General features: G+C 44.6%; 1 protein-coding gene across 5 annotated transcripts in view; it reads right to left on the bottom strand.

Annotated features, from left to right (window-relative positions):
* Positions 1-22,518, bottom strand: part of LOC124717362 (spectrin beta chain) — a 496,390-nt gene that overhangs the window by 222,999 nt on the left and 250,873 nt on the right. The gene's annotated exons all lie outside the window — the stretch shown is intronic.

The raw sequence follows: 22,518 nt of genomic DNA, 5'->3' as shown, positions 1-22,518 counted from the left end.
AAGTCAGAATGACTACCTTAGCCCCTCCCCCTCCTCCACCACCTCCTCCTGTTGTTCCTCCAGGGTGGTGATATTACAGGCTGTAGTGTTATGACCATATCATCTTTCAGTCTGAATACGTCAAAAAGAGTCATATTGGCATTGATGTCAATAGCACAAACTGTACGTAAATAAAACTAAAATATTGCTCCTTAAGGGGGAACACACTCACTCCCTCCCCACCTCTTTCAATGCTGTCATTTCATTGGTATTATATACAAGCTACGACAAATTAAGAAATTCCTACATTCGCCTGCGGAATGTTTAGGCAAGTACATACACAGACGGCGATTACTATTTTCTACAGAGGAATAACATGCCATTAGCTTTTTTTATAGTTGACAGCTGGCTAGCAGTCTAAGGAGTAGTAGCAGGAGCAGCTGCAGATTTACGGACTGGACGAATGGCGAGCGCAGCAGGCAGAACCCGAAAGTGAAAGCGTCGGAGTTGGGTCCGTCGCGGTGCGAGCGTCCTCGTAACAGATTACGTCACCGCCACCTGCAGGCCGCGCTGACGTCACACACGCACCGCGCTCCGACTGCCTGCCAATACTGCTCGGCGCCAGTTAGCGAATGCTGCCTGCGCACCGGTAGCTTCCAGCCGTATACTATAACACGCACTTTTCTAAAGTATACTAACCGTCGTAATCAGCATCAAACGCACCCGATTACCCATCTACGAGATTATGAATGGAACGTGTTTATGTAGACATGTAATATGTACTAACCGTCGCGGTACGGACGGAGGGAGGATTGGTGAGATTAAAAGAACGAAAAAACGTTTCTGCAGACATGTATCGCACACAGTTACTGACTTGGACAGTGCCGTATTGCAGAAAGTATGGTCGCCGCATCAAAGGACACACTACAAGTGTCCGCTGAGAGCAGCAATGTGAGCGTTAAAAGATAATTACTGACAGAATTTGAAAAATCAAATGCTGTTATAATATACAGGGTGATAAAATTAAACTTTCAAAACGCTGTAGAAATAACACCACTGGTCAGAACGACGTCAAATTGCAACGGAATATTATCGGAGAAGGGCGAAAACGTATGGCAGAAGAAAAAAAATAGTGCGAAAATTGATCGATAGATGGCGCTGTCTGTGTTAGAATACGTAAATGGAAACACCTGTCATGCGGACGATCCTTTGAAGTTTTGTATGAACACGCCGGGTACACGGCTTTTCCTCCTTTCGCGTCGGCGTTCGCCTTGACCGTCTCAATGCAGGATCGCTCTCTGCTTGTAAAACTGTATTACAAGAATGACTGTGCACATGTCGCTCTGCAGAAGTTCCGGACAATTTTTTTTGGGGGGGGGGGGGGGGGTCATCAGTCTACTGACTGGTTTGATGGGGCCCGCCACGAATTCCTTTCCTGTGCTAACCTCTTCATCTCAGAGTAGCACTTGCAACCTACGTCCTCAATTATTTGCTTGACGTATTCCAACCTCTGTCTTTCTCTACAGTTTTTGCCCTCTACAGCTTCCTCTAGTACCATGGAAGTCATTCCCTCATGTCTTAGCAGATGTCCTTTCATCCTGTCCCTTCTCCTTATCAGTGTTTTCCACATATTCCTTTCCTCTCCGATTCTGCGTAGAACCTCCTCATTCCTTACCTTATCAGTCCACCTAATTTTCAACATTCGTCTATAGCACCACATCTCAAATGCTTCGATCCTCTTCTGTTCCGGTTTTCCCACAGTCCATGTTTCTCTACCATACAATGCTGTACTCCAGACGTACATCCTCAGAAATTTCTTCCTCAAATGAAGGCCGGTATTTGATATTAGTAGACTTACCTTGGCCAGAAATGCCTTTTTTGCGATAGCGAGTCTGCTTTTGATGTCCTCCTTGCTCCGTCCGTCATTGGTTATTTTACTGCCTAGGTAGCAGAATTCCTTAACTTCATTGACTTCGTCACCATCAATCCTGATGTTAAGTTTCTCGCTGTTCTCATTTCTACTACTTCTCATTACCTTCTTCTCCGATTTACTCTCAAACCATACTGTGTACTCATTAGACTGTTCATTCCGTTCAGCAGATCATTTAATTCTTCTTCACTTTCACTCAGGATAGCAATGTCATCAGCGAATCGTATCATTGATATCCTTTCACCTTGTATTTTAATTCTACTCCTGAACCTTTCTTTTATTTCCATCATTGCTTCCTCGATGTACAGATTGAGGAGTAGGGACAAAAGGCTACAGCCCTATCTTACACCCTTCTTAATACGAGCACTTCGTTCTTGATCGTCCACTCTTATTATTCCCTCTTGGTTGTTGTACATATTGTATATGACCCGTCTCTCCCTGCAGCTTACCCCTACTTTTTTCAGAATCTCGAACAGCTTGCACCATTTTATATTGTCGAACGCTTTTTCCAGGTCGACAAATCCTATGAAAGTGTCTTGATTTTTCTTTAGCCTTGCTTCCATTATTAGCAGTAACGTCAGAATTGCCTCTCCCGTCCCTTTACTTTTCCTAAAGCCAAACTGATCTTAACCTAGCGCATTCTCAATTTTCTATTCCATTCTTCTGTATATTATTCTTGTAAGCAGCTTCGATGCATGAGCTGTTAAGCTGATTGTGCAATAATTCTCGCACTTGTCAGCTCTTGCCGTCTTCGGAATTGTGTGGATGATGCTTTTCCGAAAGTCAGATGGTATATCGCCAGACTCATATTCTACACACCAACGTGAATAGTCGTTTTGTTACCACTTCCCCCAATGATTTTAGAAATTCTGATGGAATGTTATCTATCCCTTCTGCCTTATTTGACCGTAAGTCCTCCAAAGCTCTTTTAAATTCCGATTCTAATACTGGATCCCCTATCTCTTCTAAATCGACTCATGTTTCTTCTTCTATCACATCAGACAAATCTTCACCCTCATAGTGGCTTTCAATGTATTCTTTCCACCTATTTGCTCTCTCCTCTGCATTTAACAGTGGAATTCCCGTTGCACTCTTAATGTTACCACCGTTGCTTTTAATGTCACCAGAGGTTGTTTTGACTTTCCTGTATGCTGAGTCTGTCCGTCCGACAACCATATCTCTTTCGATGTCTTCACATTTTTCCTGCAGCCATTTCGTCTTAGCTTCCCTGCTCTTCCTATTTATTTCATTCCTCAGCGACTTGTATTTCTGTATTCCTGATTTTCCCGGAACATGTTTGTACTTCCTCCTTTCATCAATCAACTGAAGTATTTCTTCTGTTACCCATGGTTTCTTCGCAGCTACCTTCTTTGTACCTATGTTTTCCTTCCCAACGTCTGTGATAGCCCTTTTTAGAGATGTCCATTCCTCTTCAACTGTACTGCCTACTGCGCTATTCCTTATTGCTGTATCTATAGCGTTAGAGAACTTCAAACGTATCTCGTCATTCCTTAGTACCTCCGTATCCCACTTCTTTGCGTATTGATTCTTCCTGGCTAATGTCTTGAACTTCAGCCTACTCTTCATCACTTCTATATTGTGATCTAAGTCTATATCTGCTCCTGGGTACGCCTTACAATCCAGTATCTGATTTCGGAATCTCTGTCTGAGCATGATGTAATCTAATTGAAATCTTCCCGTATCTCCCGGCCTTTTCCAAGTATACCTCCTCCTCTTGTGATTCTTGAACAGCGTATTCGCTATTACTAGCTGAAACTTGTTACAGAACTCAATTAGGCTTTCTCCTCTTTCATTCCTTGTCCCAAGCCCATATTCTCCTGTAACCTTTTCTTCTACTCCTTCCCCTACAACTGCATTCCAGTCGCCCATGATTAAAAGATTTTCGTCCCCCTTTACATACTGCATTACCCTTTCAATATCCTCATACACTTTCTCTATCTGTTCATCTTCAGGTTGCGACGTCGGCATGTATACCTGAACTATCGTTGTCGGTGTTGGCCTGCTGTCGATTCTCATTAGAACAACCCGGTCACTGAACTGTTCACAGTAACACACCCTCTGCCCTACCTTCCTATTCATAACGAATCCTACACCTGTTATACCATTTTCTGCTGCTGTTGATATTACCCGATACTAATCCGACCAGAAATCCTTGTCTTCCTTCCACTTCACTTCACTGACCCTACTATATCTAGACTGAGCATTTCCCTTTTCAGATTTTCTAGTTTCCCTACCACGTTAAAGCTTCTGACATTCCACGCCCCGACTCGTAGAACGTTATTCTTTCGTTGATTATTCAATCTTTTTCTCATGGTAACCTTCCCCTTGGCAGTCCCCTCCCGGAGATCCGAATGGGGGACTATTCCGGAATCTTTTGCCAATGGAGAGATCATCATGACACTTCTTCGGTTACAGGCCACATGTCCTGTGGATACACGTTACGTGCAGTGGTTTCCATTGCCTTCTGCATCTTCATGTCGTTGATCATTGCTGATTCTTCCGCCTTTAGGGGCAATTTCCCACCCCTAGGACAAGAGAGTGCCCTGAACCTCTATCTGCTCCTCCGCCCTCTTTGGCAAGGCCGTTGGCAGAATGAGGCTGACTTCTTATGCCGGAAGTCTTCGGCCGCCAATGCTGATTATTTATCAAAATTTAGGCAGTGGCGGGGATCGAACCCGGGACAATAAAGGGTTTGAAAAAGGGCGTTGGTTCTTTTGGTGTGCAACCTGGTAGAGGGAAGAAACGAATTGATTCGACGTCCGTGGAAGCAGTGGTCACAGCAATGTTGGAGGAGACGAGTAGTGGTGTGGAAGTGTGTAGCGCACGGAGAACTGCCCGAACATTGGGCATACCCGTAAGCACGGTGCGTGAAATCCTACAAAACACCCTTGTTTGCTATCCATTCGAAATTACCCACGCGCACGAGTTGCTTCCTGTTGACCTGCCAGCAAGAGAGCTTTGCTATATCATTTATTGCTCGCACGGAAGTCGACAATGATTGGCCGTGGAAGATTTTGTGGACAGACGAAGCCTACTTCCATCTGACAGTATACGTCAATACACAGAATTGTCGAATGTGGGCAATAGAAAATCCACACCCAAATCAGCCAGTACCAGTTCATCCTTAGGTCACTGTATGGTACGGGTTTACGGCATCATTTATCATAGGGCCATATCTTTTTCGAAGAGACAGGTGCTTCCAGTCCTGTTACCTGTACCGTCACTGGTAAGCGCTACGAGTGTCTTTTGGGCAACCGCGTCATTCCAGCTCTCCAACAGCGTGGATGTGATAATTTTTATGCAAGGTGGCGCACCTCCGCACATTGCAAATCCAGTTAAGCAGTTGCTGAAGCGCCATTTCGGAAATGCTATAATTATCAGCCTACAGTCTGGCCGTCTCGATCATCCGATCTTTCTGGCTGTGGGTATACCTGAGAGATGAGTTCAGTGTTCCGATCGCAAACTTAGCTGTATTGAAGGCACGCATTGCGGTTCAAATGGTTCAAATGGCTCTGAGCACTATGGGACTCAACTGCTGCGGTCATTAGTCCCCTAGAACTTAGAACTAGTTAAACCTAACTAACCTAAGGACATCACAAACATCCATGCCCGAGGCAGGATTCGAACCTGCGACCGTAGCGGTCATGCGGTTCCAGACTGCAGCGCCTTTAACCGCACGGCCACTTCGGCTGGCACGCATTGCGGAACACATTCTGAACGTGACCCCGGAAACACTTCGATCAATTGTGGAACATGCTGTTTCTCGATTTCAACTTGTTGCAGAAAACGGTGGACAGCATACTGAACATGTTTTGCGCCAGTCACACTGAAATTAATAATCCGATTTGATTTTAATATATGCTTTTATGCTGTTTTTGGCCACAGGACAATTAAAAACCCATTTTTCCCATCTGATGTGATATGACCTTGCCACTTTTGATTTCGATTTTTCCATAGCCTATGGGCGAATAATAGGAAACAAGTAAAACCAACATAATTAGGGCTTTGCTCTTCAACCATGAAGTTTAACATGCTTAATGTATAAAAAAAGGTAACGTGTTAACTCATGTTTAAATAAATCGGACGCCTGAAACTGTTTTAGATATGCAAGGTAAATTATTTAAAAATTTAGTGGCGGTGGAGGTGATTGATAAGCACTTACAGGTCATCGATATCTGGTGTTCAAATAGTAAACAGTTATCTTGTGCCACCGCGACCTCAACTTCAGTGGGCTTCGCTATGGTCAGGAGACTGGATAGGGCAGTGCATTTCACTTCGACACCCGATCCACTGTCTTGAAAGAGAGCTGTTCAGAAATCGAGCATTTATACATACTGAAGTGCGCTGGGAGTCCATTATACCTGAACGATATGATCCAGCCGCCTTTTTGTGGACTCATTTTCCAATCATACAAGCAACATGGTCCTGAGGTAGGTCAACAATATACGCCTGTTCTGCCGAAAGAAAGACTAGTGTTTAACTTCCCGCTGAAAACGGGGTCGTTAGCGACAGATTACACAACACCAAGTTCTGATTTTACTTTTGTCTTCAAGCGACATTCACCTAACCTGTTTTTCTATTTATTTCTCCGTCGTGTCTTTCGCATCAGTAGAAAGGGTAATTACTCGAAAGCATCTCATACAAGAGAGCTATTTCACCATGAGAGTGCTCAACTAATAACGCAATTACGACGTACACGCCACTGCGTATTACGATGAAAGCGTTTTCTGTTGTTTGTCTGTGCTACTTAATCCATACAGATTGCTCCATGGCTAAGTACTATCCGTAGTAACATCCGCTAACAGCTTGAGACTGACCACTGCATCCGCTCGTACATTTTGACGGGTTTCTTCAAAGTTGTACAAGCTGACATAATGGTTCACTAGTTTTACTTACTAGCAGCGGTTCCATACAGTGCGGGAAACTGCAGCTTACCTGTAAAAAGAAAAAAGAAAATCCATTTAGTGCATTTTGACATCATCACTGCCGTAAATTCATAAAACAATGCTGTACATGACAAATCTTAGATAATGACTATTCAGTTTATTAATATTACCGAACTATCAGTTTAATAAGTCACAGCTGCAAAATACTAACGCGAATTGTTTACAGACGAATGGAAAAACTGAAATGTCTTTGAAGCTGTCAGATGAAAATCCAGTTTAATTATTTTACACCCCTACCTCTGCCCAGAACATATTCGCCTTTTTTGCTGCTACAATAGGAGCATCTCTCATTATGGTTCCCAACTGTACCATAATTTTTACATAATACCGCCACAGCTTTGCAACCGATGTTGTTTTTCGTTAATTCTGGCAACTACTGATTTGGTATAGTGTTTTTTTTTGTTTTTTTTTGTATTTCGAATCATATTGCTCATATCGTGGCAACGCATGAAGCTATCAAAAGTAACAGGACGACCGTTAGTTACATGTATTTGTCTACTTTCTCACAAAATTGGAATCGATCGCACAAGTTTGAAACATAGAAGAGACACGCCTGAAAAGCTCACAGAAAAGGTTTTTGTATGTAATTTCTGAATGAACCTAATTTTAGAAAGTGAGTTTTCAATTTTATCGTACGAATGCGTTTTTCATTTATTTGAATCATTTTAAACCTAAAACCCCTTCCGCGCATTCAATACACGTAAGCAGAAATTTTACTTGATACATTTAGCTTGACTTTAAACCAACGTATTACCGACAACTGATGATTATTGGATAAAAATTTTGTTCTGACTTTACCCGTTTATCTACCTTCTTGCAAATTTTAAGCAATGCGCACAAGTTTAAAGAACAGAAGTGGCACGCTTCAAAAACGTCCCAGAAAAACGTTGTTTCAGCACATGTTTACACGTAAAATCCGAACGATGCCCATACAAATGGTGTCATCAGCTGAGCAATAATTTCAGTCCAATTAACATCATTTACAAAAGGTATTAATCTATTCGCACAATTTTATATATGATGTTTAAAACCTTGTATGTATGATGGCTGTATGACTCATGCTCAGATGACAAAATAAAAATAATAAAATCATTGCAAAAGCGCAGAATTGTTTGCATGGCCAAAGCGAGCAGGTACGCTGTAGCATGTTGGATAGGGATCAGTGATGGAAAACTACGTTTCTTTATGAAGATGGTAAGTAAAGAGGACGATAGGTGTCGACTACATCCGCATCATCGCATTTACTACCTCTTCTAGGGCCTTGCTCACAACTATAAATTCGCTTTAAAATTCAGAAAAGCATATGCCTCATAAAAATCATGTGTACCATTTTGTTACTTCGTCCGAATTCACAATACATGTTTCACTGTGTTGACTGCAAATTTCTTTCAGGGTGAGAAATAATTTTCAGTCCTGAATGTTGTGAGCACTATTAATCAGTTTGGAAGTACATATTAAAATCAATGGACTGTTTTGCCGCTGCACTGCGGAGAGTAAGTCCTTGAACATATGTCTGAAGAGAACTTTGCACTACTGTGGTCAGTGATATATTGTTTCTGTGTAGTAATGACTGCTGCGTGCGAACCGGTATGTGCATTTATGTACGACTGTGAAAATCTCGAGTGCATTTACTGTTGGTTTGGTGACTCCAATACTACAAAGTCTAATCGGTGTTTTAAGATACGACAGCGTTGTGGAACGGCGTCGTAAGTTTTGTGTTTATAATTATGTTACCAATAATGTACGATGTTTATCATCACTGCATTACATGAGGCTGCCTCAAGAACTTAAGACCCAACCACAACACCCGCCGAAAATCCGCACCACACAGTTGCTAGAAGGTGTTACGAGACGATTCTCGTCTCCGTCCAGCTAGAAAAACGCTTCATCGGCAAACATGAGATTCCTACGTAAAGAGCCATCTATATTTCGGTTTTCCAACACCAAATCAGCGAATTAATCGACGAATTAACACCGTTGTAAAGTGTAGTTGGCAGTTGAATCTTGTAAGACAGCAGATGAAAGATCCTCTGTCAAAATTCGCTATATTGCCGTGTGGAACTCCACAATATGTTGAGTTTTTGAGATGGACGGCGAATCGAGGTTGGGAGCTTAGGTTTACACTCTAATTTACTGAGGCAAAATTTTCAACAGGCCGGCCGGTGCTAAGTCGTTTTAGTGCCTGAACATTCCCCAAAATTCTTACTTTCTCGTCGAACTGACGATGAATCGATTAAGTTTCATTGACCGAAATAAAATACGCAGTTTGCACCATTTCCCCAAAGAACTAAGGATGACACTACTTTCGACGATAAAGCGATTCATTTTCAGTAAACGCAATATCTCAAGATGACAAACGAGTTATACCAAGCATTGCTACCAACCTGAACGAAAATGTTGCGGAATTTACATAGTGCATCCATATTGGGACACGCTATGGAAGACTAAGAATTTTATTTAAATTCTTCCCCGCGGATGGTCGAACCAGAAAAACAGCACAGCGCTGCAGCAGTTAGGAATTCGTCGTGAGACTTGGGCGCGATACGTGAGAGCACTCCCAACGCACGCTCGGTCCCAGTTTTTCCCAGCTGCTCGCTTATTCGTTTCTCGGCGAAGCGCTAAGAAAAAAAACCACGGTGTGTACAGTCGGCCCCAAAGAAGCTGGGAGCCAGTCTGCGTGCGCGGCGGTCCGCTTAAAAGCCGAGGAAAGCCGCTTTCACCGGCCGTCAAAAATAAACGAAGGGGGCCTCCGACGCGAGTCGCCCGTCCGAGAAATATCGCCCGTCATTGCAAGCGGTCGCGACGACAATGGCACGCACTTCACTCACAGGAAGAAGGAAAAAAAAATAAAAAATAAACCGTAGCGCAAGTGGACTTATTTTACTGTAGCAACGACGGGCAGTTGTCTATCTCAATATTGTTCGAAAGTACGGCTGTCACACAGAAAAGTTTTGCCAGCACTGGCAAAAGTTAGATAGGAGGGGACACAGTATTAATTATCACATTGGAAAAATAAAGTAAGTAATTCATTCTTTGACTGTTTTCAGGTAAAATGTCTATGCGATCAAAAGTATCCGGACACCCCTAAGAACATACGTTTTTCATATTTACGAGCATTGTGCTAACACTTACTGTCAGGTACTCCACATCCGCGACTCAGCACTCATAAGACATCGTGAGAGAGCAGAATGGGCCGCTCCGCGGAACTCACGGGCTCCGAACGTGGTCAGGTGATTGGGTGTCACTTGTCATACGTCTGTAAGCGAGATTTCCACACTCCTAAACATCCCTAGGTCCACTGTTTCCGATGTGATAGTGAAGTGCAAACGTGAAGGGATACGTACAACAGAAAAGCGTACAGGCCGATCTCGTCTGTTAACTGACAGAGACCGCTGACAGCTGAAGAGGGTCGTAATGTGTAATAGGCAGACATCTATCCAGGCCATCATACAGGAATTCCAAACTGCTTCAGGATCCGCTGCAAGTACTATGACAGTTAGGCGGGAGGTGAGAGAACTTGGATTTCGTGATCGAACGGCTGCTCATAAACCACACACGACGCCGGTAAATGCCGAAAGACGCCTCGCTTGGTGTAAGAAGCGTAAACATTCGACGGTCGAACAGAGGAAAAAGTCGTGTGGAGTGACGAATCACAGTACACAATGTGGCGATCCGATTGCAGGGTGTGGGTATGGCGAATGCCACGTGAACGTCATCTGCCATTGTGTGTGCTGCCAACAAGCAAAATTCGGTTGCGGTGGTCTACATTGATGTTTTAAGCACCTTCTTGCTTTCCACTGTTGAAGAGCAATTCGGGGATGGCGACTGCATCTTTCAACACGATCGAGCACATGTTCATAATGCGCGGCCTGTGGCGGAGTGGTTACACGACAATAACGTCCCTGTAACGGACTGGCCTGCACAGAGTCCTGACCTGAATCCTATACAACACCTTTGGGATGTTTGGAACGCCGACTTCGTGCCAGGCCTCACCGACCGACACAGATACCTCTCCTCAGTGCAGCACTCCGTGAAGAATGGACTGCCATTCCCCAATAAACTTAGCACCGTCTGACTGAACGTATGCCTATGGTAGTGGAAGCTGTCTTCAAGGCTAATGGTAGGCCAACACCATACTGAATTCCAGCATTAGCGATGGAGGGCGCCATGAACTTTTAAGTCATTTTCTGCCACTTGTCCGGATACTTTCGATCAAATAGTGCAGTACAGTATGAAGCTTCACGCCGCAGTATCTAGCACGCCATACCAAACTGATAAAGTGGACTATCGTGCAGCAATTCGTTGAGGGAGCGCAACAGTGCAACAATCCACGCTAAGTTGGTGGAAGCGTCCGACAACAATGCCCCGTCATACGACAGTGGTCAGGTGGCGTAGGCGCTGCCAGCGTGGCAAACAACAAAGTGGCTGACCATCTCTGCAAACAACCGGAATCGCATGAGAAGTGGCCCTGGTGCACGAAATCTGGCGCAGCACTACAGGAGAGGTAGTAGAAAAAATGAAAAGCAACCGTGGACGACTTATCAAGATGTTGCAAGATTTCTTGAACGAGACGAAGATCGCCGTCCGCTATGTTCCGCAGCTGCCCATAGCCATTCTAACAGCCCGCCGAACCGAGACAAAAGCGGAGCGTTCCAGCTGTGTGAGGCCAATCCAGATGACAGCTTTAGCCGCCCAATCGCCACCGACTAGTGCTGTGACCTCGAGACAGAAGAGCAAAGTGAACAGAGAAAATCTGTACATTCACCATCATCGAAAAAGGAGAACGAAATAACCATAATTGTGCAAGATGCTGAGCGTTTTTTCAGACTGCTGTGGTCCGGTACTAAAACATTATGTTCCTATACGTAAACCGTTGGAAGAATACTACCGAGGTCTCGATTATGGGAAGCTGTCACGGCGTCGCAGGAAGCCCCCGACCGCACGCCCCCCCCCCCCCTTTCCCCGCCCCGGGTACTCTCGTGATATAGCAACCACTAACTTGTTCCGTTGTATGAAGAATCCATTGCGTGCCAGTCACTTCAAGAATGACGACGGGGTGATCTTGGCGGTGGAACTTTTCCTGAAATGCAGACTTCTACAACCAAGGTCTCCGCCCAGTCAGATGTGAAAAATGTGCCGCACTGAATATGAATACGTAGAAGACAGACTAACATAATGACCAAGCTCCATAGTCGCAGCCTGATGTTTTTCGAGGCAATGATGAAAAATATCGCGTGTTACCGAGCTCAGAAAAGTCCGTGTAAGTAAAATTACCGTGATCCGAGCTCACACGGAAGCTTACCAGCAATCGATCTTTCTGCGAATCATTCGCGGCTGGAAGCGGCGGTAGCACACGAATCGGTAGGTTCCACCACACAACATGAGGTGGCTTGCTGCGATGTAGACATGAGGGTTATCCCGTCGTCATTCCATACGCCATGGCAAATATGGGATATAATGCCATCGCTGTAAGTACATTCGTAAGTCTGCGGCAAAGAGTGCCGGAATAACCGACCGATATGCTATCTATCGCCTGCGAGGACGGCCTAGTGCAAGCGCCTCCAACATTCAGTGTGAGCTTGGCCGAGCTGCAAGATGGATGTACGCACATTGGAACCACAAGCGCACGTGCAAATTGCCTGTCTCACTGGCACCACCGCTACTCAGTGTCTTGCAGAGCTACGAGCAGCTGTGGGTCATGGCCAAAACGGGCGGCACTGATGTGTCCTACTGCATGTTAACGCTACAACCCGCACAGTAGACGTAATCAAGAATTAGGCACGGCGTTGGGGATCTTCCCTCAGACTCAATTCGTGCGACTTCGACGTCATTCCACAATTGAAGAAACCGTTCTGTGTGAGGCGCTTTGTAAATAGGGTGGATATCATCACTCCATTTCGGCGACATATGGCACATACTGATGGCAATACTAATGGCATTCAACGGCTTCCCCGTCGTCGGCAACGTTGTCTGGATCCATTGGGGGACTAATTTGAAGGACATTAGTTAATTTTAATTCATTCTGTTCCATTCGCACTCGTGCACGATAGAGTTCCAATGCGTGTGTTTCATTTCACCCTTTGCCGCGACCTCCTGTACTGGAACCCTATTGTTATGATGGCATTCAGATACACACTGGCTTACCAGTTCAACTCACATCGTGGAATTACCATTTGTACGAGGGTCGTTCAACAAGTAATGCCCCATATTTTTTAGAAAGCCATTAATATACACACAGAAAGGTACTTGTTGGTGCTTCACATTTGATGTGCGTTCTGCTCGCCGATGAAGTTTCGAACCATTTTGGCAGAGGGCAGAGACGTAGTACAGTGTCAAGATGGCGTCTACATACCACTCTCGTTACAAGCAGCGTGCTGTTATTGAATTCTTGTGTGCAGAAAAAAAAAATCCGTGGTGGACATCCATAAACGTTTGTGTGCAGTGTATGGCAATGATGCAGTTGATAGGAATACAGTTGGGCGATGGGTAGAGAAAGTTACAGCCTCATGAAACAGAGCTCTAGACATTCCGAATCGTGCAGATGCCATTGTTCGTGCAGACCGGCGCATCGCAACTTGACAATTGGCTCCACAGTTGTCGGTCAGTATTGGAAGTGCGCCTGCAATGACCGAGACTCTCGGATATTCAAAGAGGTGCTCACGATGGGTTCCACGAATGCTCACATCGGACCAAAAGATTCAAGGAAAGGCCATTTCATCTGAATTGTTGGAGCGTTTTGCAGCTGACGGAGAGGCCTTTCTGTCACGGATCGTTACGGGGGACGAAAGCTTGGGGGGGGGGGGGGGGGGGCACCACTTTGCGCCGGAAACAAAAGGACAGTCCTTTAAGTGGCATCATCTTCATTCAGCACAAAAGAAGAAATTCAAGAGAACCCCCTCTGCTGGAAAAGCCATGGTGGCAGTCTTCTGGGACTGTGCTGGCGCCATTCTCGTGGCTGTGACATCAAGAGGGTCAACCATCAATTCAGAGGCATACGTGAAGACTCTGAATAAACTCGAGAACCGTTTCCGACGTGTGCGATCGGACAGAAATCTTGCTCAAACACGATAATGTATGCCCACACCCAAGTCAGAGAACCCGAGAACACATCGCCAAATTGGGTTGGACATCATTGCCTCATCCACCCTCAGACTTCCATCTATTTGGGCCGCTTAAAGATTCTCTACGGGGAACAGACTATGAAGATGACGAGAGTGTCAGTCATGCAGTGAACACATGGCTACGCCTACAGGACAAGACGTTTTATTGGAAGGGAATACATGCTCTTACACAATGTTGGCGTACGGCCATAGAACGTGATGGAGACTACGTAGAAAAATAGGGCATGGACAAGACATGTTTATGAACAGGGTGTACATTTTAAGTTGAAAAACCAGAATAAATCTGTAGAATCCAAAGTTGATTATTTTCGAGGGGGGCATGTGCTGGTACTAAAATTAGCCCGCCACCAAGCCCACTAGGCGTGGGGCGGGAGGAAACTTTAAAATTTCAAATGGGAACCCATTTTTTTATTGCAGAATCAGATTCTACATAAAAAACTACGCACATTTTGTCTTAAACATTTGTTTTGATTCTTGATAGTTGGCGCTGTAATTCAAGAAAATCCATGTTCTTATTTTTGCGTGGAAAATGGTTACGGATAAATAAAAAATGAGTTCACTGGTTAGCAAGTAGGATGTTTGGATAGTTAGCTATCTAGCTAGTCAGATAATATGTTTGATAATTAAAAGTTGTGTGGCCTCATGACCACGAAACACAACTTACCGAATCTGCGGAAAAAATTAAATGTTGGGTCAACATTTGCATAACTCTAATTCCTCTCTCTCAAACCCCACCCTATGGGGAGAGAGGGAGAGTTTTAATTTTAGCGAATCAAAATTTACGAAGTAAATAAGTATTCTTTATTTATCCGTAACGACTTTCCACGCAAAAATGAGAACATGGATTTTCTTGAATTACAACGCCAACTACCAAGAATCAAAACAAATGTTTAAGACAAAATGTACGTAGTTTTTTATGCGCCCAGGGGGTGGCGGACTAATTTTCGCAGCAATACGTGTCTCCCTCGAAGACAATCAACTTTGGATTCTACACATTTTTTCGTGTGAACCTTATTTTTCGAGTTTATTCTGGTTTGTCAACTTATAATTTACACCCTGTATATTGTCACCAAACTCTGACTCTTAATAATAAATATGTTCTGAGAAAAACAAATGTGGGGCATTATTAACTGAACGACCCTCTTAATATCGCATTACCGTAAAATATACCGCAGTTGCCTTGACTTATGGAATGACCCTCGTATATCCCTCATGTTTTCTTCTGACCAGAGAGCCAACAAACCCCTTTTGTTTAAGACAAGGACGCCCAGACCGCGGGCCGCCATTGAGCTGAAGGCGACCCGCTCATCTCCGTTCTCTTGTAATTTTTTCTAATCTTTCATTCCCTCACGAAACGAAGGCAGCGGGTCCTTGTTACAACAAGTCTTTTGAGCCCAGCCTCGCTGGCATTGCGACAAGGGAATGCCAATTCGAAATAATGTCTCAAGGAACGGTATTTTGGGCCTTGCAGCTCTTACGTAGTCACACTAAAGGGTTTGCGGCCCGCGGTACTAGCGAGTCTGTAGACCCTAGTTTAGGGCGATCTAAAGGAAGTAGTATTCCAACAGAAGAAGCGCGCCTTTTATACATTCATAGAGGTTCGCAAGAGTTGAAAGGCACGGTAAGCTCCAGATAAACTGTAAGGTTCAACTGGGGAACGAACACCGTGCTTTGTGATTTATAGTTATGTTGTTGTTGTTGTTGTTGTTGTTGTTGTCTTCAGTCCTGAGACTGTTTTGATGCAGCTCTCCATGCTACTCTATCCTGTGCAAGCTTCTTCATCTCCCAGTACTTACTGCAACCTACGTCCTTCTGAATCTGCTTAGTGTATTCATCTCTTGGTCTCCCTCTACGATTTTTACCCTCCACGCTGCCCTCCAATGCTAAATTTGTGATCCCTTGATGCCTCAAAACATGTCCTACCAATCGGTCCCTTCTTCTAGTCAAGTTGTGCCACAAACTCCTCTTCTCCCCTATTCTATTCAATACCTCCTCATTAGTTATGTGATCTACCCATCCTCATGTGATCCACCTATCTAATCTTGAGCATTCTTCTGTAGCACCATATTTCGAAAGCTTCTATTCTTTTCTTGTTCAAACTATTTATTGTCAATGTTTCACTTCCATACAAATACTTTCAGAAACGACTTCCTGACACTTAAATCTATACTCGATGTTAACAAATTTCTCTTCTTCAGAAACACTTTCCCTGCCATTGCCAGTCTACATTTTATATCCTCTCTACTTCGACCATCATCAGTTATTTTGCTCCCCAAATAGCAAACCTCCTTTACTACTTTAAGTGTCTCATTTCCTAATCTAATTCTCTCAGCATCACCCAACTTAATTCGACTACATTCTATTATCCTCGTTTTGCTTTTGTTGATGTTCAATCTTATATCCTCCTTTCAAGACACTGTCCATTCCGTTCAACTGCTCTTCCAAGTCGTTTGCTGTCTCTGACAGTATTACAATGTCATCGGCGAACCTCAAAGTTTTTTTACTGCCATTAAATTAGTCTGCAAGGCTGATCAGCGGAACTGAGAAGTTTTCTCGAGTCAGCCCATCTGGCAGACCAGACTGTACTACGGCAGTGGCTTTCTTGCTGCGCAGTCACGTACAATGAGATCTCGCGGATCGGCTTCGAGGGCCCGTCTTTTTCTCACGCAGCAGGTCGCCGGGGGCTGCTGGGGTGGGGGAAGCTCGCGTCATTACTGCAAGAACAGCAGCCGGAAATCCTCAGCACTCAGGGCCGCCACCAGCGTCCATGTTGCTGCCTCAAATAGCGGGGCCAGGGAGACACTGAATGAGTGAAGGAGTGTGTGGAGCCAGGCGCAACAAACAATTCACCAACTTCACAGACCGAGGTGTCACACTGTTTAGCACACTGGACTCGCATTCGTAGGGACGGCGCTTCACATCATAGTCTGGGCATCCTTATTTGTGTTTCCCTGTATCTCTAAAACATTAAAACGAAAGCCTGTATGGGTCCCTCTAACGGCACGACCCATTTTCATCAATAACCTGCGTCAATCCGGCGTCTCCTACGTGTCAACGGGACGTTAAACCCTAATCATCCTCATCAACTATGCATTTTAAATCAAAGTGCAACGACCTTGCCGCTTTCTCTCAATCTCAGCATTAACCGGGTGTATTAGAAATTCTTTTACGAACTTTAGTGTGAGGATTCCAAACTTCTAAAGAAGAAATTTAGTGTCAATGTAAACGTATATCTTGAAATAAGCTTTTTAAAAAGAAAATATTAATTTAATGAACGTACATTCCTTTAAGATGCATAGCCAGAAGCTCAAAATACCCTTCACCCGCTGCTAAACAAGCATGCACGGATCGGAGGAGATTCTCGCGTCCTTTGAAATACCATCAAGCTTCCGCGACATGTTGAACTAACGATAGTGGATCACATCTTCTGCCGCACAAACTAATTGTTTGAGATGGCCCACCGAAAGACAAAGAGGACAGGCCTTGGAAAGGTTTCTCCGCTACCGCTCGCCTGTCGTCGTGTGTGTTGCAACTCCAACGTGCATTCTCGTGTTCGCAAACGTACATGATGTAGACAGTCTGGAAGTGTGTTCTGCAATCGTCGAGAGTAGCCAGCGCAATTGAGACGTGGAACTACATGACAGTCACCTAAAAATTCACAAATCGAACACACAATACAGCCATTTTCACCCATATCACTGCTATTTAACAAACGCAAAATGTTATAAAAAATGAAGTGCTCCGAGACATATCTCGATACTGACTTTTAATTTGTTTTGTTGATAGGGGCGCCAAGTTAGAGACCTTGAGCTACAACAGCTTGAGAAGAGACTACTACGACAATGTCGGGAGTTGGATGGGTGGAATTTTAGACAAATAGCGTACGCGTCCGTCTGTCGCACAATCCTAAGAATCATACTGCATACTCTAATCTCAAACACCTATTTTTACCACAATTTCGAACGTGCTGCTTCATTCTATAGTGTCAAACGCTTCTTCTAGGTCGACAAATCCTGTGATCTTTCTTAAGCCTTGCTCCCATTATCTGCCACGGCCACGTGACGTCACGAGGCTAACGTCACCCGCCGCAGCTCTGACAACGAGCTCCGCGACGTACGGCGCACGTGGACAGCGTCTTTTAAAAAAAGAGCTTTTTCCCAATCTAAAACTTAGTTACGCGCTAAACGTAGTATACATCCTCTCTATTTCGGCCACTGTTAGTCATTTTGTTTCACAAATAGCGACACTCGTCAATTAGTTTCAGTGTACCGATTCCTTATCCAATTCCCTCGGTATTGCCCCATTTATTTCCCCACCATTCCATTACCTTTGTTTTACTTCCGTTGATGTTCATGTTATAACCTATTCAATTGCTCTAGCGAGTTTTCGGCAGTCTCTGACAGCATTACATCAAAGTTTTCCTTTCTTCTCCTTCAACTTTAATCCTCGTTCCAAATTTCTCCTTGGCTTCCTCTGCAACTTGTTCAAATAAGGGGGAGAGGCCACAAGCTGATTCACTCCTCAACTACTGACACTTCTACATTCTTTAGCTCTCTATGATTGCCGGCTCGTTTCTTTACAAGTTATGGATTGCCTTTCGTTCCCTGCATTTTAGTACTCTCATGTTTCATCGAAGCGGAGTGAAGACGCCCTATAAATTACACAATAGATTTTTGTCCGATTTTTCATAGCCAAAGGAAGAGTGGGAAATGAACAATGGACGAACGGGATACCAAATTGAACAGCGGCAGGTCTAGTATTGACGAAAGGAAGAAATACTGAATTCGGTCTTAGGTTGTTTCACCGCGCAGAATCTTAACACTGCCCCTCGTTTCAATCGTCGTGCAAACGTCGAAATGAAAGATATTGAGATAACCGATCGCGGAATTAAAAAGCAGCTACAATCGCTTAGTAGTGGAAAGGCGTCAGGACCCGATAACAGATTCTATAAAAATTATGCGAAAGAAGTTGCTCCCCTTCTACCAGTAATTTATCGCGTATTACTTGAGCAACGAAAGGTACCGGGAAAAACAGGAAGTCATTCCCGCTTTTAAGAAAGGCCGCAAGACAGATCTGCCCAATTATAGACCTATATCGTTGACGTCAATCTTATGTAGGATTATGGAAGATGTTTCATGCTCAAGAATTATGACGTGTATGGAAAATGAAGATCTCTATAAAAATCAACATGGATACCGCAAATAGAGATCCAGCTAAGCTCAGCTCTCTCTGTTCCTCCCTGAGGTCCACAGCGCAGTGGACAACGGCGCTCAGGCTGATGCCGTGTACCTTGACTTCAGTAAGGCATTTCACACCGTGCCCGCATGGCCGTTTAACGAAAAAAAAAAAAAATACGAGCTTACAGAGTATCGCAGCAGACTTGCGATTGGATTCAAGACGTTCTTCCACATAGAACTCAACACGTCGCTCTTAACGGTTCTCAATCGACAGAAGGTAATAATATCCGGAGCATCACAGAAGTGTGATAGGAGCGTTGATATATATATATTGGCAGTTGGCTCCGAACTTAATTAAATGTTACATATTGCGCATACATAGGAAAAGAAAACCACTACTGTACAGCTACACATTGATGACAAGCAGCTGAAGACAGCGTTTGCCGTAAAATATCTAGGCGTAACTATCAAGAGCGATCTTCAGTGACATGACTATATAAAAGAGATAGTGGGAAAAGCAGACACCAGACTCAGATTAATCGGAAGAATCTTAAAGAAATGTAACTCATCCACGAAGGAAATGGCTTGTAAGGCGCTTGTTCGCCCAATTCTTGAGTATTGTTCATCTATCTGGGATCCCTATGAGGTTGGACTGCTAGAGGAGATAGAGAGGATCCAACGAAGAGCGGCGCCTTTCGTCACGGGATCGTTTTAGCTGGCGAGAGAGCGTTACAGAGATGCTAAACAAACTCGACTGGCAGACGTTACAAGAGGGACCTTGTGCATCACGGAGACATTTGCTATTGAAATTGGAGGAGTCGGACAACATATTGTATTGTATGGAACTGGGGACCTAGAAGCGACGGAGAGACTTCGTCCGCGCCGTAGCCCGCAGTGATGCACAACCCTACAACAGGCTAAAGCAGTCCACCCACCCGACACCGAACCCTGGGTTATTGTGCGGCTCGGCCCCCAGCGCCCCTACAAAGCCCCGATCTTTGCACAGTCCAATCTTTCTACGTTCATGAATGATGATGAAGGGAGGAGGACTACACAAACGATCGGTTCTAGGAGCTACAGTCTGGAACCGCGAGACCGCTATGGTCGCAGGTTCGAATCCTTCCTTGGGCATGGATGTCTGATGTCCTAAGATTAGTAAGGTTTAAGTAGTTCTAAGTCTTAGGGGACTGATGACCTCAGAAGTTAAGTCCCATAGAGCTCAGAACCATTTGAACTACACAAACACCCAGTCCTCGAGCAGAAAATAATCCCCGACCCGGCCGGGAATCGAACCCGAGACCTCGTGATCCAGAGGTAGCAACGCTAGCCACTAGACCGCGAGCTGCGGACTTACCTGGCAGTGACAACAGGTGCAAGTTGCTTCCGTCCTTAAGCTTCGCACACCAGTGTCTTTCTTACTTTTGAGAAGCGCCGCAGCAGAGGTAAGCAGCGCCGCCCAGAGGCACTTGCTCCTCCGCGCTATTCCCGTCGCGCCTGCCACGGGCACTTGCCGTCACCGTGACGTCACGCAGCTGACATCACCACGACACGGTGGAGGCGGCCAATTTCCGGGCCCTTGGAATGCCTTACATAACTGACTCCTCACAACCGCCACCCACCACGGCCGTTTAGCGCTACTGCCACTCGTACGGCCCTGCTGCTCACACGCTTTATATCTACATCTCAATACGGACTCCACAAGCCGCTCTACACTGCATGCCGAAATTTAATTTGTACGAAAGGCTTTCAAAAAGTTTTGCACAGTCGTCTAATTTTTAGTTTTTGCAGGAGGAGAATGAAATTTTTTGTGAACATACTTGGAACATTTAGCTATAAGTTGGTGAGCCATAATGGCCCGTGAAGTAGATGTCAGGTTGCGACAACGGTCGGTGATGGCGTTTCTCTTCAAGACCGGCAATGTGACTGCCACATCGATTCGCAGGAAGTTGCTCCCTATTTATGGGGAAGACACAGTGGATCGCAGCAGTATCCAGCGGTGGCTGCAGAGGTTTAAAGAAGGTGATTTCTCTCCACTGGACAACCCACAATGCGGTAGACCATCGACGGCAGTGAGTGATGTGAATAAGGACACCATTGATCAAATCATCCAAAATGACAGATGTGTGACGACGACACGACAGCTTGCTGAAATGACACTCTTTGTCATTGGCTAGTGTAGTATCACTGGTACAGTCACTAGGCTACAGAAAAATCTGTGCACGTTGGGTGCCTAGATTACTGACAAGAGAAATGAAAACGATGAGGAAGAATGTGTGCGAGGGTCTCATGAAGACCTTTACTGAAGAGTGTAAACAGTGTTTTGACGGCGTCATTACCCAGGATGAAACATGGTTGTTTTTGTCCTAACCTGAGTGCAGAATCCAATCCATGGAGTGGCGTCACCCGGGTTCCCCTCGGAAGAAGAAACCAAGACTTTCATAAACAGCATGCAGAAAGGTGATGGCCTCCTCCTGAGATCAGTGTGGTGTCATTGTCATTGACAATTACCCGGGACCATTACTGTTTGTCATTTGACAAGCTGCGACGTGCCATCAAGACCCACAGACCACAGCTTCAGGGTCAGCTCATCAGACTACGCCATGACAATGCCAAATCCCATACAGCCCTTATGACACACGAGAAAAATCAGGAAAATGGGTTGGAAAATTGATCCTCATCCTCCCTACAGTCCGGACTTGACTCCATCTGATTTTTACCTCTTTGGTCCTCTGAAGGCCCACCTGCACGGTAAAGCATTTGATAGTGAGAAATACATTTCGTGTGTCAAGCGATGGTGTAAAACTCAATTCCCAGAATTTTACCGAAGTGCATTTACACAATGGAAAGAACGTTGGGCCAGATGAATCACAGCTGATGATGGCTACATTGAGTAGGCTCAATATATAGCTAAATGTTCCAACTACTTTTTGAACGCTCTTTGTACTAGCATCAGCCCCACTCTCCGCCCTAGGTGTCATTCGGGCATTGAGCTACAAGAAAAACATGTGACTATGTTGCGACGTAAGAGTAGAATCATGGGGAGTATAGCAAGGTCGCAATAATCCGGCAGACCCTTTAGTTCGTGACGCATGTTACAAAGCTTTCTCAACCCACAGGAGAAACCATAAATCAACAATGATGAAAAAGAAAACGCCTACAACTCACATCTCATGAGCTGAGGCTTCAGAAGTCAAACACTTCCGTGAGTAGCCAACAATACGACGCTGCTGAAGTATTGAATCTGTTCATCATACAAGCTAACATTTCTGAGATGTTTAAGAGGACTCAAAAAAATTTAAAAAAATGAAAATTCAGCTAAACCATCAGTGGTAGATACCAGTACG

Source organism: Schistocerca piceifrons, chromosome 9 (genome assembly GCF_021461385.2).
Source record: "Schistocerca piceifrons isolate TAMUIC-IGC-003096 chromosome 9, iqSchPice1.1, whole genome shotgun sequence".
NCBI lineage: Eukaryota > Metazoa > Arthropoda > Insecta > Orthoptera > Acrididae > Schistocerca > Schistocerca piceifrons.
The sequence above is the reverse complement of the archived record's forward strand: the minus strand, read 5'-3'. Positions and strand labels throughout refer to the sequence as shown.